General features: G+C 40.1%; 1 protein-coding gene across 2 annotated transcripts in view; it reads right to left on the bottom strand.

Moving 5' to 3' along the window:
- Positions 1-16,194, bottom strand: part of RGS4 (regulator of G protein signaling 4) — a 124,770-nt gene extending 108,576 nt beyond the window's left edge. For both annotated transcript variants that reach the window (XM_069023810.1, XM_069023805.1), the window contains exon 1: positions 15,554-16,194. The gene's annotated coding sequence lies outside the window, so the exon portion shown is untranslated. The remainder of the gene's footprint in view (positions 1-15,553) is intronic.
- Positions 16,195-16,543: the final 349 nt, after the last annotated feature.

Here is a 16,543-nt window from a genome sequence, read left to right on the forward strand (position 1 = left end):
ACAGCCATTCAAAGGGATCACACAAAGGGCTGCTCAGGCACTGAGCTGATAGAGAAACCCTTCCTCCCTGCAGAAAGGAGATTATCCAGAAGGAGAAAAAACCTCACCCACAGAGAATACTTAGGGAAATCACAGAGGGACTCACAAACACATTTTTATGGCATGAAATGTTTAGTGGGTATTTTACTAACAGGTCATGAGTCTACCTGCCCTTACTGTTGGTGGGATTATTAATTTTATATTTCCTTCTAGAAATAAATAAAATGTTGGGTTTTGGAGCTGGGTTTCCTGTTCCCCATGTCTATCCCACACTCCCCAGTCAGGAAAAAAAGAGGGTCCTTTTCCCAAAACAGATTTGTTGTTAACTGTTAGAGATCTTTCTCTTGCTTGACTTTTCTTTCGTGTTACCAGAGCCAGGCAATAACACAGTATTTCACCAGATCATATGATTCATAAAACAGTAACTAATGGCAGCAGCAATAACAAATCACTGCTTTTATCATTTTCATTAACAGCAGTTGAACGAGCTCAGGTATACTTTTCCACTGGCAGACAAACCTAAAAGGCATTTGCTCACATTAATCATTCAAAGGTACTGTTAAAGATAAAAAACCTTGAAAATAGCTAAATTGGCAGAATTCTCCTTCTTCCCTCATTTATTTAAATAAGAATATAAAAAAAAAATCAAAGTGGTGATTCTTCAAACGCTAAGTTTGGCAAGACTAAAATGCAGATTAATAAAACCACTGTAGCAATTAACTGTAGTTAACCCTGGAAACCATTGACCTATGGAGGCTTCATAAAAAAAAACAACCCGTACTGGACAGATGGTCTAGGGTTTTTTGGGGTTTTGGTTTGTTTTTAAAAGAGCTGACAATTAGATCTCTTTTCCTTTGTAAATATGAGCTGTGTTGGCCTACTTTCCTCATAACAGCTGTGAAACTTTTACTCTATCATTGTACTGCTATTTCCATGAGTTTTACATCAACTCTTTGTGTATAGATGATAAGTATAGAATAAAAAAATGCAGATTGTAGATCAGGTCTATAAAACAAAGTAAAAATCTGCTTATCATTAGAGTCACCCAAAATAAAACTTGAAGCATAGCACAGCCTAATTTTTTTGGTACAGATGGGTAGTAAATAAGAACACAAAATGTCTCTCCATTCCAGTTTCCAAAGAAAATTATTTTTGTACTTCCATGCTAACTCTAGATATTCCTCCTTTCAAGTCCCAAGAAATAAATGTTATGCAGTCTCACTCTAAGTGTAGCAAAGAGCCATTATACAGAACTTGGTACAGTAGACAACTGATCTAAACAAATGGTGAGCAGAGATGTTTATCACTGATTACAGGCCAGATGAGGATGTTTGGGAACTTACAACCTCACAGGAAAGGGAAATGACTGCAGCATTTCCAAGTATTACCAAATGTACAGTACTGTTGCAGTCACAGGGCCCTTCAGAAACTGATGTTTGGTCTAATGTTCATTAACAGAGTGCAATGGAAGAAGTCCAACAAAAAGAACGTTTTGCTGCACGTGCTGATTAGCTGGAACCCATGGCTACAGACCATAGCTGGTTTTGGGCAAAGACTGCATCCTAACAGAGGTTTACCTACAGTCTCCTACAATGCAGCCTCACAGAGGTGATCATCTCAGTAGAATTACCCATTTAATTATTTGTCAGTAATTTTAAGAAGCTTTGCTATTAAAATCTTAAATCTCAAAATTTAAAAAGGCTTTATAAAACAAACTTTAAAAAATTCAAATTTGAAACAGCAGTCCCAGCTCAGGGTCTGATTAGAATATACAAAGGATTCTAGCTTTTTTTAATCAAAAAGAAAAAAAAAGAAATGGGTTAAGCAATATAGAAAGAAAGCTAAAAACAAGGAAGAGAAGCAAATTGTGTATTGAGGAAGAAAATCATGCTTCTCAAAGCACTCTTTGAGGTATTACACATCATAAGTACACAGATTCTGAGAACTGTGAATTCTCATCACACCAGAAACAAGATCTCAGCCAGTGCAGCCAGATTGTGCAACGGGTTCTTGAGAAAGGAATGCAAATTATTAAGAGCATGATAGTGTCATATTCTGAATTCCAGGCAGTGTCTTTCTGTTGCCTTTCATGTGTCCCCATGCTCTTACAAAAGCTGTGACATGGAATGGGACACCCTGAAGTGTTCTGCAGCTGGTCAGCATTATGAGCATACACATTCTGCCTTGACTGAGCTGCACAAATACTTCACAGTGTGCAGCCCCCCTTGGGATGTGCAGGGCTTCTTCTGGGACCAGCACATCTGACACACTGTCTGTTCCCTGTTGGTAAGTAGATGCCACAGGGGATCCTAGAGCATCTCCACAGGACCATGGGCCTGTGCTTACACAACTGGATCAATCCTGCTTTCTTAACTCTATCAGCAGAAGGTTTCACATTTGCCAGCCTTTACCCACCACTGGCATCTTAAAGCAGCTTTTCAGTAAGTGGTTTATCTACAACTTTATTTTCTATCCAAAACTGCTATGACAGTTACCTCAAGAGTCCTGTACTGCAGATTTTGCTCTACTCAAAATACAATGAAACTATCCAGGAACTAAGAGCCACTCCTCACTGCAAGGACATGCACTCACAAAATTGGGAAATGAGGTAGGCCCACCCTGAGAAGTTTAAACAAGTAATGGGTTTCAACCATGGCAACCTCCACTGAGGAGCTACATCCCTCCTTCCCAACCACAGCTCTCTAATGCTATGTCCTCTCTCTGGATTTCTGCATTAGGTGCACAGATCTGAGCATAAGTGGAAAACCCTGAGGCTTTACAGCCTGAGGCCTGGAACAAGCCTGCAGTTCCTCTTCCACAAACCCACACCACTGCAAGTCACTGATACAGGAGCCCACAGATCTCCTCAAGGGGAAACAACTCAGAAAGCAAACCCTAAAACTTGTATCAAAGGCTTGATGTGAGCGCTGCCTTCCTGCCCAGCGGCAGAGAGCAGCTGCTCTGTCGTGGTGCTGAGACTGTGCTCTGGCAGGCCGGTGCCAGGCCTGAGGTACAACACCAAGCCACAGCTGGGAGATTGCATTTCACAAGCACTGGGAATGCCAGCAACCAGAAATGACAAATTGCTGCTGCATCTGCCAGGTCCTGAAGGAACGTGGCATTCATCTCGTGACAGCACTAATTTGCTACCCCTGTGCATGTCCTGGCTTGCCTATCTCATGAGTCTCAGGCTGCTAAGTCAAAACTTGCCCACAACATCCATCATGAGGGCTGTCACCACACACAGCACCAGCCAAGGCAAATAGTTTTTTCTCCCACACTCCTCACGTGCAAGTGTTGATTCCAGTAATCACCTCAGAATCAAACAGGTGGGTAAATATGAACAAGATTCCCCCCACCCCCCCCCCCAAGAAATTGTTCCATACTCAATTACTTCATGGAGTTATTTCCTTCTGGCCAAGCCGTGATTTGCTTTGCCTTTGGTTAGAGAAAAAGAAGACAGGACTGTAACTTACCTGCATAAATTCACAAAGAAAGAACTCCCAAAATCTGTAAAAGCAGTTTTCAGGTATTTGCAATGCTAAAGATTTCTCATTCACAAGACATGACCCAGTCAGTTATTAATGAGTCTTTCAGGACCATGGCAGATTACATTAGTTCTCAACAGCAGTAACCATCAATATTTTCTATTATTTACTCTCTACCAATGAAAACATACTTAGTTTTAAATATAATAATTCAAAAAGAGTCATGTTCAATGAAAAAACTTCAAAAGAAAGAAACACCTGGCTGCTGAATGATTACCCACATTTCTTCACTCATAATTGTATCTGTTGCTAAAATAATCTTTTAATAATGAAGGAGGATTTTATAACTAATACATGTAATCTCATATCAGTTCAGATATCAGTGCAGAAATTATTTGTTTATTCCTCGTTACCTTCTTCACTCTCTCACTACTTTTCATTTTAGTTGCATCTTTGCAACAGTTTCTGCTGGTGGGCACCCTGCTCTTGTTTCCTAGAACATATTTTCTTTATATGTTTATCTCAGTAGCTCTACAAATTCCTTCCTTTTCTGTCTGCCTTCCATATTTTTTACACTCAATACAGACTTTTTTGTTAAAGCATATTTAGCGCTCTCATGTTCCAGGATTTTAAAGGGTTTGATGTTTGTTTTAAATAACTCAAGATTTATATTGTGTACACAGCATTGGTTCCAGATTAGCATCTACCACAGCTCTTTTGGATGAGTTCATACTCTCGCAGGAGTAACCTGATGCTACTTTAAAGATCTCTCTCCACTCTATCCCTACAGATCCCTCCAACATCACCACATTCTCCACATAATCAAGCTGGGTTACACATGCCAAAGCACCTCGAAAACATCAGTGCACAGCAAAGCCCTCAGTTCCACAGTTCCTCCAACCAAATTACAGTGGGGCAATTCTGGAGAAACTTTTGTTGCTGCTACTTCAGCACAGCAATTGCTTCCCTGCAGCACAATTTGTGCTAAAGCAGGATAAAATTGCTCATGGGATAATAAACCTGTATTGTCTTTGCAATTGTAGCACGCTGGATGAAGAGCTCAGTGACATTTAAACCAGGTAGTTTTACATGGCTAAGTATGGAAGAGTAGGAAAAATCTACTTCTAGTGCCAATTATAGAAGTGATAAATTATAAAAAACAGTTACCAAGATAATTATGTTCTGTCTAGCTCTGCTCTCTAATAAACTTGCAAAGCATTGCAAAACATTCAGGGAGGCTTTTCAGAAGATCAAACAGTGAAGATGAAATCTAGCAAAGATTTTATCTGTTTCAGTAGGTAAATGTTTAACAGATTATGCTAATAATTTTGCCTTTAGCATTTTAGCCTGGATTTACTGATTATTGTGCAGTGGAGCATGAAGCTCATTGTCTAAATGATCCAGATAGTAGTTCTTCCACAGCTTTTGAAATAATTCTTCCAATTTTTGTACCTGCATGGGGTCTGCCAGCCATTTTGGCTATAAAAAGAGCTTTTCTACCCAGAATCTAGTGATTTACAAGTGAAGCTAGCCAGCTGTAGTACACCCACACTTGCAGAGAGGTGTTAATCTACTCCACCTGCACTTCACATAAGCAGAAGAAAGATCATTTCCCGTGCCAAGAGCTACCTGACCCCACTAGCACAAGTTTCTAAGCACTGCTGAGAAGCTGCTTTGATTAAAGCACTCATGACTCTGAGGCTGTTAGGCTTTAGCAGTGATGTAACTTGGAAGGATTTCTGGACAGAGAGGCCTAGACTGTCAGCTATTTACATTATGGCAATGCTGGTAGGCCTCATGGAAAGCCCCAGGGCATTAGAACATGCTGCTTTAAAAAAAAAAAAAAAAAGTGGAGGAGTCACAAGAGGTAAGAAATAATTTAAAATTGGGGCATTTCAGGTTTCCTGGGGGAATACTGCCCCAAATAAACAGCAGGAAGGAGTTGGGGAGAGGGCCAGCTCACCCTAACCTGACCTCCTCCCCTCCACCTTCCTTTTTGGCCAGGGCCACACCTTTAGACAGCCCACTCCCAGCCACAACAAACACTTGAGTCCCCCCAGATATCCCAGGAGCTGCAGGACAACTGAATGAGCTGCCACCAGCACAGGCTCTGCCTCCCAAGGCAATGAAAATAGAAAAACCACCGCAGCAACCTGGGGCTCCTTTACCTGCTACAACCAACCAGATAAACACTGCACCCATGAGAGAGGGCAACCTAAGTGTTGTACTTAGTGAATCCATCAGCTACAGGAACATTGAAGGGATTACTACCATGACATTAATGTTAACTTTTAATGTTCAAAGAAACAGGGTTAAAAATTAGGACATATAAATAAACCTCAGCTCTTTATTAAGACAGATTCTTCTGAGATTTCCATCTAAAGACACAATATCCACATTACCACATCAAGCAGTCTTAAATTACAGTTTCTATTTCAGTAAGAGTGCATAATTCTGTATTTTTGTACTAGAAAATTATTCTTAATGCATACAGCTTAAAAACCCACAAAACAATTACTCATAATCATTTAATTATACAGAGGCATTTAGAGAAGCAAACTGCACCAAACATCTAAACATAAATCAGAAAATTAAAGTTTCCAACAGACTTTTCTCATTCTATTTTATTTGACCTTTTTTCATTTAAAAACACAATTGACATATGTTCAACAGGCTTCAGAAGGCAGAGTGTTTTAATTAGGACACCACTCCTGCAAGACCAGGAATAACAAGAGCTAAGAAAGCAGAGAAACAAAACTATAAAAAGAGTCTGGCTTCCCATTTAGCCTAACACAAAACTTTCTCAAACCCTCACAAACAGTTTAAAGACTACCACATGTGGAGATGAGAAATTTGCTTATCCCTCCCAGCTTGTGCACAGTCCATTCCTGCAAATGCACCAGCACATATTGCACCAGTAACATCCAAGACTGATCACATTTAGTCCAGATGTGCAATAATATTACTGAAGCAATGAAAAAAGTATTTATGACCAATGCTGTAAAGGGGGCAGTTTGAATCCAATGGGAAATACCATTATAGAAACTCAGCATTCCTTTGGTTTTCAATGAATTAAAATGGGTTTTGGTCAGTTTTCCACTATTGCTATTTTTATTCTGTTTGGAGCACCATCCTCCTTTCTTTTCCTTGGCCAGACAGCTCTGTTGATAGATGTACAAAGCAGACCTGCCTGGGCAGGCAGAGCCTTGTCTTAGGCAATACCAAAAATAAGGTCCCCAAAGACATTCAGGAAACTGAAATTGTTACTGCCCCTTGTCTAAAGAATCCTATCAGGAAATAATTGCACCATTAGGTTTGTCATTTAAATTCAGCTGCTTGCCATTAACCTTTCTAGTGTGAAGTGCAAGATTTGAAAAGAATTCACAGCAGCAAATTACTAAGGTCTGTGACAATTAATAAGCGATAAAGCTCACTGAAGCTAAAAGCACAAGGCGTACTCTGCTTCACTGCAGCGTGACAAATGAGATGGCAGACGCAACCACACTATCCAGTGCAGAATTAATCCCAGACAGATTCTCAGATAAGTGAGAAACAAGAAGTGCAGCCTCACAAGAGGGATGTGGCTATACCTATAACATCAATCAAAAAAGAACAAAACCACCAAACAAAGCGGTGCTTTAAAAGCAAAAGACAAGGGGAGTAACTTTCATATAAAGCAGAGTAGTTTGTTTTTAATATAATTTGTATTTTATACATTGTAGCAATTTTATTTATTCATACATCTTACATCTTCATGCATCTGTAATTTACTTTTGTACCGGTCCTGCACTGGTACCAATCCATACTGATCAGGAAAGGTGATGAACAAGAAGCTGCACCTGGACATGGACTGGGGAAAAAAAGAGGAATTTTCCTGTGATACAGAAGTGAGATTTCAAAGGTAACTTCACAAAGAGAGCAGCATTTTGGGAAAAGATCAGGAAACAGGCAAGTTATGTCCTTTCACACTTCACCTTTCCAGCCTCTCCAAAGATGGATTGATTTCAGCATGCAAAAAGGACCAGTTGTGTCACTCATTTCCTTTAATATTAAGTCCAGTTGGAAGCAGCTGCAGTCATTGCTGTTCAGCCCAAAGTGCCCAGAGAGAAGAGAAAGCCAATAGCTGGATATAGCTCATGATTTCTGTCATGGAGCTGTGGGTCTTGTGCTTCCCTCCCTTTTTAATTCATGCTTTTGCAAGCAACACTGCTGTCAGAGATCTGTTTGAACACTCCCAAAGACACTTGGAAGGCCTCATCAGCTCCCAGCAAGAAAATAATTACCCAGCACTGCTTAAAGCAGCACTACAATTGTCACAGCAGTTCCCAGAGAACATGTGGATAATCTCACACACGTAAAAAAAACCCCACTGGACTCCCAAAATGAGTAGTTCACCAAGAGCATTAAGAAAAATCACAGGTTTCTTGGTGTATAAAAAGATGTAGTTAGCTTAGATAAACAGTTGTTTCTTAAACTGTTATTTGCTTCTGTGCTTGCTTTGACTCAATTTTCTTGTTTCCCCTCTCATACCTTGTTAAAGATCACATATAAAAATATGTAATATTCCTTATTTAATTACAACTCCCCAGTTTAGTTCTTAAATCCAGCATCTTCCATGGGAAAAGTTTAACTTCAAGTATGATTGTATCTTTACAACCACACCACATCTGCACAACCTGCTTCTGTAAACCTTTTGCCTATTCCTGTGAGTAATACAACATGATAAAGCAACAAAACAATTCCCTAATGAAGATGATGTCAAAGCATTCCCAGAACTGTGTCCAGAATGGGAAGGTATAATAGGTACTGTCTGTGGAGAAGAAAAAAAAAAAAATCAAAACCAAACCAAAGAGAAAAGCAGGAAGCCCACACACTTCCTTTATTCTTTAAATCCTTACTGCATCAACTTCATCCACTGGTACATTCTCAAGGGCCACAGGGAAGGTTTTTGTTTTCTGTTTCTACTCCTCACAATTAGAAGCATCTGGCTTTAGAGAAGGTCCTGAATAGTCCAGCTAACTCAAGCTAATTTACACTGGTTTGTTGCTGTGCACACCCCTCTAGATCCTCAACACAAGTAGCCACATGTTTTGCTTTAATCTTATGAAGTTACTTTTACCTGCTTTGAGAAAAATCTGTTATTTTATACAGTGCTTAAATTTCAAGAGACCATTTATCCCTGCCATCCAGTTTTGAAGACCAGTGCAGCTTTATTACAAGTATGTAGCACATAAGGAGGCCTCAGCCTGCTAAGACAGGGCAGCTGCTGATTAAATAATAGACAATTAACTGTCAGTCTTCAAAGAGCAAATAAGAGCTGTGAGGCACTGTTAGAAAGATTGATTTTTAATATGCTCAATATTTATATGTATTTATTATCGTGACCGAACAAATATTTATGTTAAGCAAGAAAACCACAGGGAGTGGTCTGCATTTTGTTATAACTATGTAATATTCTGCATGGCAGAAATCTCCAAATAAGATAGGCATGTTTGATGTGTCTGCTTTTAATTGAATCTGGAGGATGGTGCAGGGCTCAGTTAATGAATTAAGCCAAATAAGTTTGCAGATATTCTCCAAGCAATCATCTAAGCCCGATTCTTAGACTTGTCCATAGACTCTCATTGCAGACCTAAAATTTGTTAAACCTCCACAACTTCCTATAAGGAATTCTTTCCAATAATTGATAATGGACTCTCAAAATTCTCTTATAAGCCAATTTCTTTTTTGTCTCATTTCCACTTAGACTGTAACACTGCCAAAAGCTCTGCTTGTCCTTGGTTTTGTCACAGTTTAGTCCATATAAGGCAGCCAGACCAACCTGTTTGGAGTGAAACTTGTGTTTACCTTCACTTTGAGAAGATTACAGTGAGTTTGTTTAGCAAGAGGAGGGTGACGTAGCTTGTAGCTGACATTACCAAAGCCCTGATGGGTACACATTGCAGAATGCTCAGCAGCCAATAAAGCACCTCCATCAATTCTAACACATCAATAAATACTGAGATGTGTCACTTGTGTTCTCTCTTAGTAATTCCTTGAAAAGATGCTGTTATCAGAAGTGCAGCTTATCTCTGCCTTCCCATTGCTGTAGGAAATGTGGCTCTGCATAAGGTTTCTTCAGTGACTTCTACATTCTGGAAACTTGCCAGCTATTACTCATAAATAAATGTATTAGTCCTGTGCAAAAGGGAAAAGCTTTTCAGTTCTAACATGAAGTAAGCTCAGTAAGAGTCACAGTGTTATGTCTAAACGGCATATAGTGAAATTTTCTGTAAACACAGATTGAAATTCAGCCCCTCCATGAAGTATTGATACATCTCCTTGACTCTCTGAAGAAACTGAAAAAAATCATACAGAAAATGGCAGCATCAAAAAGTAGTAACACCCCAAACTGATGTGCATATTAAGACAATTTAGGGCCTGTATCTGAAGGGAGGAACCTTCAAGTTAGCTTTTCAAAATTCCCATGCAACTTCCCTAGAGATGTTTAGGGCCTTCTTTACACAACCATTATCATTGCTATTTGGATCACTTGTCAGCTGAATATTCTGTGGATTTTTCTTCCAATTATTACTTGCATGGCAGTTGTGCCCACTTCCTCCCCCATGAAGATGCATGGTATTTCTGACCCAGCTATTCCAGCCCTTCCCACCTGCTCTCTGCTACTGCAAACAGTGGCACCAAAGGTGAATTCCCAGCTCCTCTGAGCACTCACAGCACTGACTGCTTGCTTTCCTAAGTGCTCCAATTATCCACTACAAAAACCAACTTGTTCCATCATCATATGGGAAAGTGTGTTTTAGTGCCTGGAATGAAACCTAAATCCCTGGCCTCTCCTCAAGCCCATCCATTGCTGCCAGAATAAACAAGGAAGAAAAAAACCACCAAAAAAAACACATTGAAATGACCTGAAAATGAGCCCTCAGATTTTGCTATTGCCTGATTATATACTGGGTACAGAAATTCTGCAGTTTTAAGTTTGTTTACTCCTCAGAACCTCTCCGCAAGTGTATGATACCAAGGTATTTTGGGAAATTAACTTCCTGCTGAGCCCTTCCTTTATTATCAATAGATAATAGAGCTTTGTAATTTGCTGCCTTGAGCAGATGGAGTGAAGGTACAGTTGGACAGAGCCAGCAGATCTCTGCACTTACAGCTTAGGTTCAGTAGGAAAACAGCAAACAAAGCAGGAAGGAAAATGCAATTAATTATCCTTTGGAAGGTCACTTCTCTTACTCCAGTTAGGGAGACAACACATACAAGAGCACACCATCTTCCTAGCATTAACAAAGCATACTCTAAAAGGAAAGATGCAACCCTGAGGCCTGGCAAGGAGCCTGGAAGCACATTTCTTTCCTGATAGCAGCCTAGGAGGTATTTTCAGGAGTAATCCTTTCCTTCACAGAGGTTACATGTCTTCCAAAAAGCACACAAGCTTAGAGCTAGCCAATCCCAAAATGCCTTCCACTACTACAATATGCTGGTTATGATTTAAAGAGAGGCATTTAAACATCCCTTTAGAGGGTATATAAAACTCAGGGGTCTAATTTGGCAAAAGTTGTTGCCACCAAACCATTTTCATACAAGGAATTCCCACTCCATAACTTTTTGCATAGTCAATCACCCTTGCATTGCTCACAGGAAGCAGGGACAGGATAAAAACCCAGCCAATGTCCACTTTGTAAAACTAAAAGCATTCCTTATTGGTGTCTCGACACATTGCTGGGGTCTGCGTCAGTAAATATGGAGGAAATTTTTATATCTGAAGTGTTCCACTTTTCTTCAAATGCATCCACAGTTCAGTAAATCTCATTTTTCATCCCTGCCTCTATACAGGTGCCATTTTGGGGAAGAAGGTTAAACTTCACTGTCATCTAAACTCCCTTTCCTCATGCAGATGGCTGAACAGAGCAATTTTTCCACATATAACTGTGCAGGGGTTTTTGACAGCATCTCCTGAGAGATGTGCTGGTACCACAGGTTAGAGAATTGATACATTTGAACAAAATTTTCCCAGCAACCAAAAGGAGCAAAAAGCATGTGGCCTCTGGTGTCAGCTGGAATACGTTGTAATGAGTAAGAGGAATAGGGCTGCATACTAAGAATATGTCACCATTAGTTTGTAACTTCTGAGAATAAACTCTTTTACACTGTGTTCCAGGAATATTACCAAATAGCATCAGTGTATTGAGTGACTCAGCGTTCTGGTGAGATGGAATAACAGTTCAAAGGATCAAAACCAAGGAATTCAGAGTCTCATGTGCTAATGCTGCTGGAAAACTCAGTCACCTAACCCTTGGCAAGTTATCAAAGCACTAAATGGTAATATAACCTCAAATAAATTGAAATTGCATAGTGCCGGCTCATCAGTCCAAGAAAGAAAGTGTGACCATTATAAAGCAGATGCCTCAATTAATTTGTTATGATACACTGGCTCCAAAGCTGTGGTCCATTAGGCAATAATCCAAGACACAGATCCAGGATTATTAGCATCAGACAAACAAGCTGGCATTTGAAAACAGAGTTTTCCTGTAGTCTCAAAAAAAAAAAAAATCAGCTCTTTCAAAATCATGTAAAATACACATTACTCAGGACACTGGCAGTGGCTGAGGCTGTGTTTTGTTTCAGCTGCATGATTTCCAGGGCTCGCCCCCTGATGGAAGCACCCCCCATTTCATCCATGCTTTCTGACAGAGCTGAGCTCTGCAATCCCCACATCAGTGTCAGAAAGATTTCTCCTGCAGGCACGAGTGCTCCAGGTCGTCTCACAAGGCAATCATTAATAACCAAGTTTCATTATAAAATACCTAAACCATGGTAACTGAGGCTGAGTACAGGCTAGGAATGACATCCATCAGTTTTGGATGCCCACTTGTGTTTCCAGGAGCCATATGAAATAACAAGCTAGCAGTCCATCCTGTGCCCATTCAAAGCCAGAAGTTGATGTCTTAAATCCCCACAATACACAGCTTTGGGTTATGCCACAGTGAGCTTCCACATCCCAACAAAACCTTGGTGAAATGATGGTTAGGTCAGCACCCTCAGCTGCTGTGTGGAAGAAAAATCTCCTGTTAAATTTGGTTACACAAAGTTGAACAGAAGTGAGTTGAGCCAGCCATGGCCAGCCAGGAATCTGTTACTTTAGACAGAGCTCTGAAAAACAGCTGGAGGACTTTGGGGTTTCAAGCACCTCAGTGCCCAGGCAACAGGTTTTAAAACTGTTTTCCTTTCAACTGTGGAAAACAAATTTCACCACAAGAGCTAAGAAAATCTTCACCAGCAGTAGCTCAGATACCACTGATTTTTATCAAAACCAAAAGGCTAGTGAAATTGCCATTTTCTTCTTTCAAAAGAAAGCTACTGACAGGTTCTGATAAGGAGAAAACATTAATATACAAAGTGCCTGTAGCCAGGGCAACTGAAGGGCTCAGCTGAGCTAAGGCTTGCACTTCTGTTAAGAATGCAAGCAAGTAACTTAGACATCCAAATGAATTTTCCCTTTGGTTTGTGGATATGTTTATGCCACAGAATTGGAATAACACAGGAAACCAAACTTACTGTAATTGCTTATTAGCAGGGTTAGAGACCAGGGAGGGAAGGAAAGGCAAGAAAGCTGAGATTCATCAGGTACATCTCTAAATGCCACATATCTCCAAGTGATATTTGCCCTTAGTAAATTGTTCCATTACTTATCACGTGGATCTGCTGAATGGTTTCATGCTAAGCTTCAACTCCTCTATGTCACTGAGTCTCCCCAAAGTGGGGAAAAAAAAAGCACCATTGCTACATGGAATCATCACACTCATTTAGAAGCACAGATCAGATTACAGGTGTAATTGAAATAAATCCATCCTCACAAGTTTCAAGTCAGGGATGCTGAAGTACAAGAATCCTCAGCCAGAGGCTTAGATGAGATGTAAAAATTACTCCAGTTATCTCCTCATCATGCACAGCACACCACGGGGCTATTCTGTCCCTTCTCTCAAATATGGGCTAAAACCCTACCCAAAAGCAACTGAGAGCAAAGTTATTTAAATCAAGAACAAACTTTGCATTTCCAGGCAATCCTATGTGAATTACAATGCTTGGAACAGAAAACCCAACAGCAAAAGTGAAATGGGCAACGTGTACTTGCCACTGTAATTGGAATAAGAGATTAAAAAGTTGACCTACTGTGCAAATAAAGGATCAAAGCAAACTGCATTGCTTCTGGTTCCCAGGAGGTGGGTTTTACTTTTTTCTTGTTTAGTTTTTTTAAATAAGGCATTGTTTATTCACTCTTCCATCTTTCAATAGAGCCATGAATGTCCCCAGTCAATGAGGCATGCTTCCTCCCAGGGTACTTGGAAAAGCATTGCACATTTACAGAACTCTCTGTCACAAACATTTGTTCAGTGATGTCTTCAGAAGACCATTCATGTGATCCCTCTCAGGTTTTCTGTTGGGCTTTTTTGCCTCTCCTGAAGCCCGGACTGCAGGAGAAAGAGCACCTGGTGAGATCCAACAGGCTTGGCCATACAGGAAACCTCTTACCAGTGAAAGGAACCAGAGGCTGACAGCTTCTGCAAGAAGCAGCAAAGTAATACAGGAGTAATGATGTAAAAATCACACCCAACTCTGCACCAACACTGCAGCCTCAGGAAAAACTCTGCTGTGGAAGTTTTTGCCAATTTTCCCCTGTGAAACAGACCCCAGCAGCACAGCTGCAGCTCATGGCCCTGAGGCAGACAAAGCCCACCTGAATGAGAGACATCCACCTCATCTTCCCTGCCCAGAAATACCCCAGAAGCAGGAGCTGGGAAAGACAGGGCTATGGATTCTCTGCCCAAGCTACAATGTGTGTCAGATTAAGACACCAAACCCAAAATAAAATTGAAATAAGAAAAGGAAGATTTGTTTAAAAAGGTGAGTGATGCCATTCACTCATGAAAGACATAATTCTCCAAGAGATAAATAGGTTTTAGCCACCTTGACCCAGTAATAACAGCCGCTACTGATCTAAATCCTTCCAGACTCCTTGCAGATTAAGGATACTTTAGTTTTATGTTTAAACAAATTAAAGGCAGTTTATGAGAGAACTCTCACACAAATCCACACATACAAGACAGGATTGGAATATCAAGCCTGGCCTTCAACAGGAGATTGAATCCAGCAATCAGCTTCCCAGTAACCTGGTCCTGAAAAGCAAAGCTGTACTGGCTTCAGGCCACAGAGATCTTGCCAGACTTAACACACAAAAAACCCCCACAAACACAAAACTTGCTCCAGCTTACCAACATTGCTTTTCTGTCTATGCCAGAAGTACAAAATATTTTAGAACAAACTGTTCAAATTTGCTTGCAGATTTTAACCAGGACATTAATCCTCTGTGACACTTTTTTGCCCTGTTTTTCTTTACAGATATGATCTTCTGCAATGCAGTAGCAATATATCAAAAAATGTAATTATGCAAAAGCTTAACTAATGAAACAAGTACCAAATTACCTCAAGGAAGGTTAACAAGAAGGGGCAATTGATTAAGCCCAGCTAGGTTTCTGTGACATGAAAAAAAACATGACCCCCTCTTGTATACATTTGCAGTATCAAAAACATTTATTCTACATCCCCTTTCTATAATCGTTGCCAAGATAATATTTCAGATTAAAGTACAGAAACACGCTCCAACATTAGTTTATGTCATGAAAAAACTTAGCAAAATAAAATTCAGAGTTTTCATTGGTGATTTTTTATGACTAAAAGCCCTCATACTTCTAAATAGCATATCCCAATGACTTTTTTTTTTTAACCCTGTAGTCTGTGAAAGGATTCTTAAAGTCATTCAAAACCTAATTTTTATGCAAGAAAACGTGGTGTAACCTGCTCTGTTTGGCTTCTCCCCTTTCCTTCTTTAAGGCTACAAAATGCAAACATTAAACACGAAGGGAAATAGACAAGAAATAAAAAACACATAACATGGCTTGCACATATCTTCATGGAGTGCACTTTTTGTATAAGTGTGATTTATTTCAGTGGAAAAACTGACCTACCTGTTGTGATGCACGAATTTGAAGAGAATCAATCCTGGAAAACTGAGCTATAAATATAGGGAACAGGAACAGAAGGGCATTCTTCCCAAAGGCAGATGCTCCTACAGTCACAGCAGTTGCAGAAATAACAGGTCACACAGCAAAATAACATTGCCATTGCCTTGTGATGAATGTAGTGTTATCAGTAGCAAACCCATCCCTAATTCAGTCCAAAGCAGGTGTTGCATTTTATGGTAGGCATCATTGCATATAAACTATGATGCAATCAAAATGCTGCAGCTCTTAAGCGAGACCCTTCCAGGTTCTGCGTTGGATTTTGAAAGCATATTAGATGACAAAAGTGAAGAACCAACATTTACCCTGGCTTTATTTTCTGTTATTTCTGGTTTTGACAGGCTCCAAGCAAACAACTCAGGAATGTAAGGCCTTCCATAGGTAAGCAGCTAGTGCAGCTCACTAAGTGCCAAAGAGCAAAGGGAACATTTTATGGGAGCTTCCAGAGCAGGTCTGGGCTCAGATCTGGCAGAGTTGTCTTCTGCTGAACATCCCTGGCTGCAGGGCACACAGCAGAAGGCAGCACATGGAGAACTTGGCTAAAAGCTTTCCCCAAAAATAGCACAAAGAGGAGTTTAAAGCAGGTCTGTGGAATGCTGGAGAATGCTGCAAGTTAGACTCAAAAGCACCAGCTTTATAAACCCTGCTGAGCTCAATTAACCAATTAATTAACTTATTAACTATCTTTTATAGGTTACTGAGCAGTGAGACCCTCCTGTCCCCCCAGTAGCAGCTCAAATCCATATCCCTGCCCAGCAAGTTCCTTTCTCAGTGGTTATGGGAAGTAGTACAATAAAAACTTTATTAAAAGAGAATAAAAATACAGAAAGGAAACAGAATTGATAAGAGAGATATTTTTCATATGCTGGCTGGACATACCTTGGCCTTCTTTTGAACCTACAGATTGTCCTTGGAGTACTTTGCAAGAAGAAACAA

This window comes from Aphelocoma coerulescens, chromosome 8 (genome assembly GCF_041296385.1).
Source record: "Aphelocoma coerulescens isolate FSJ_1873_10779 chromosome 8, UR_Acoe_1.0, whole genome shotgun sequence".
In the NCBI taxonomy this organism is placed as follows: domain Eukaryota; kingdom Metazoa; phylum Chordata; class Aves; order Passeriformes; family Corvidae; genus Aphelocoma; species Aphelocoma coerulescens.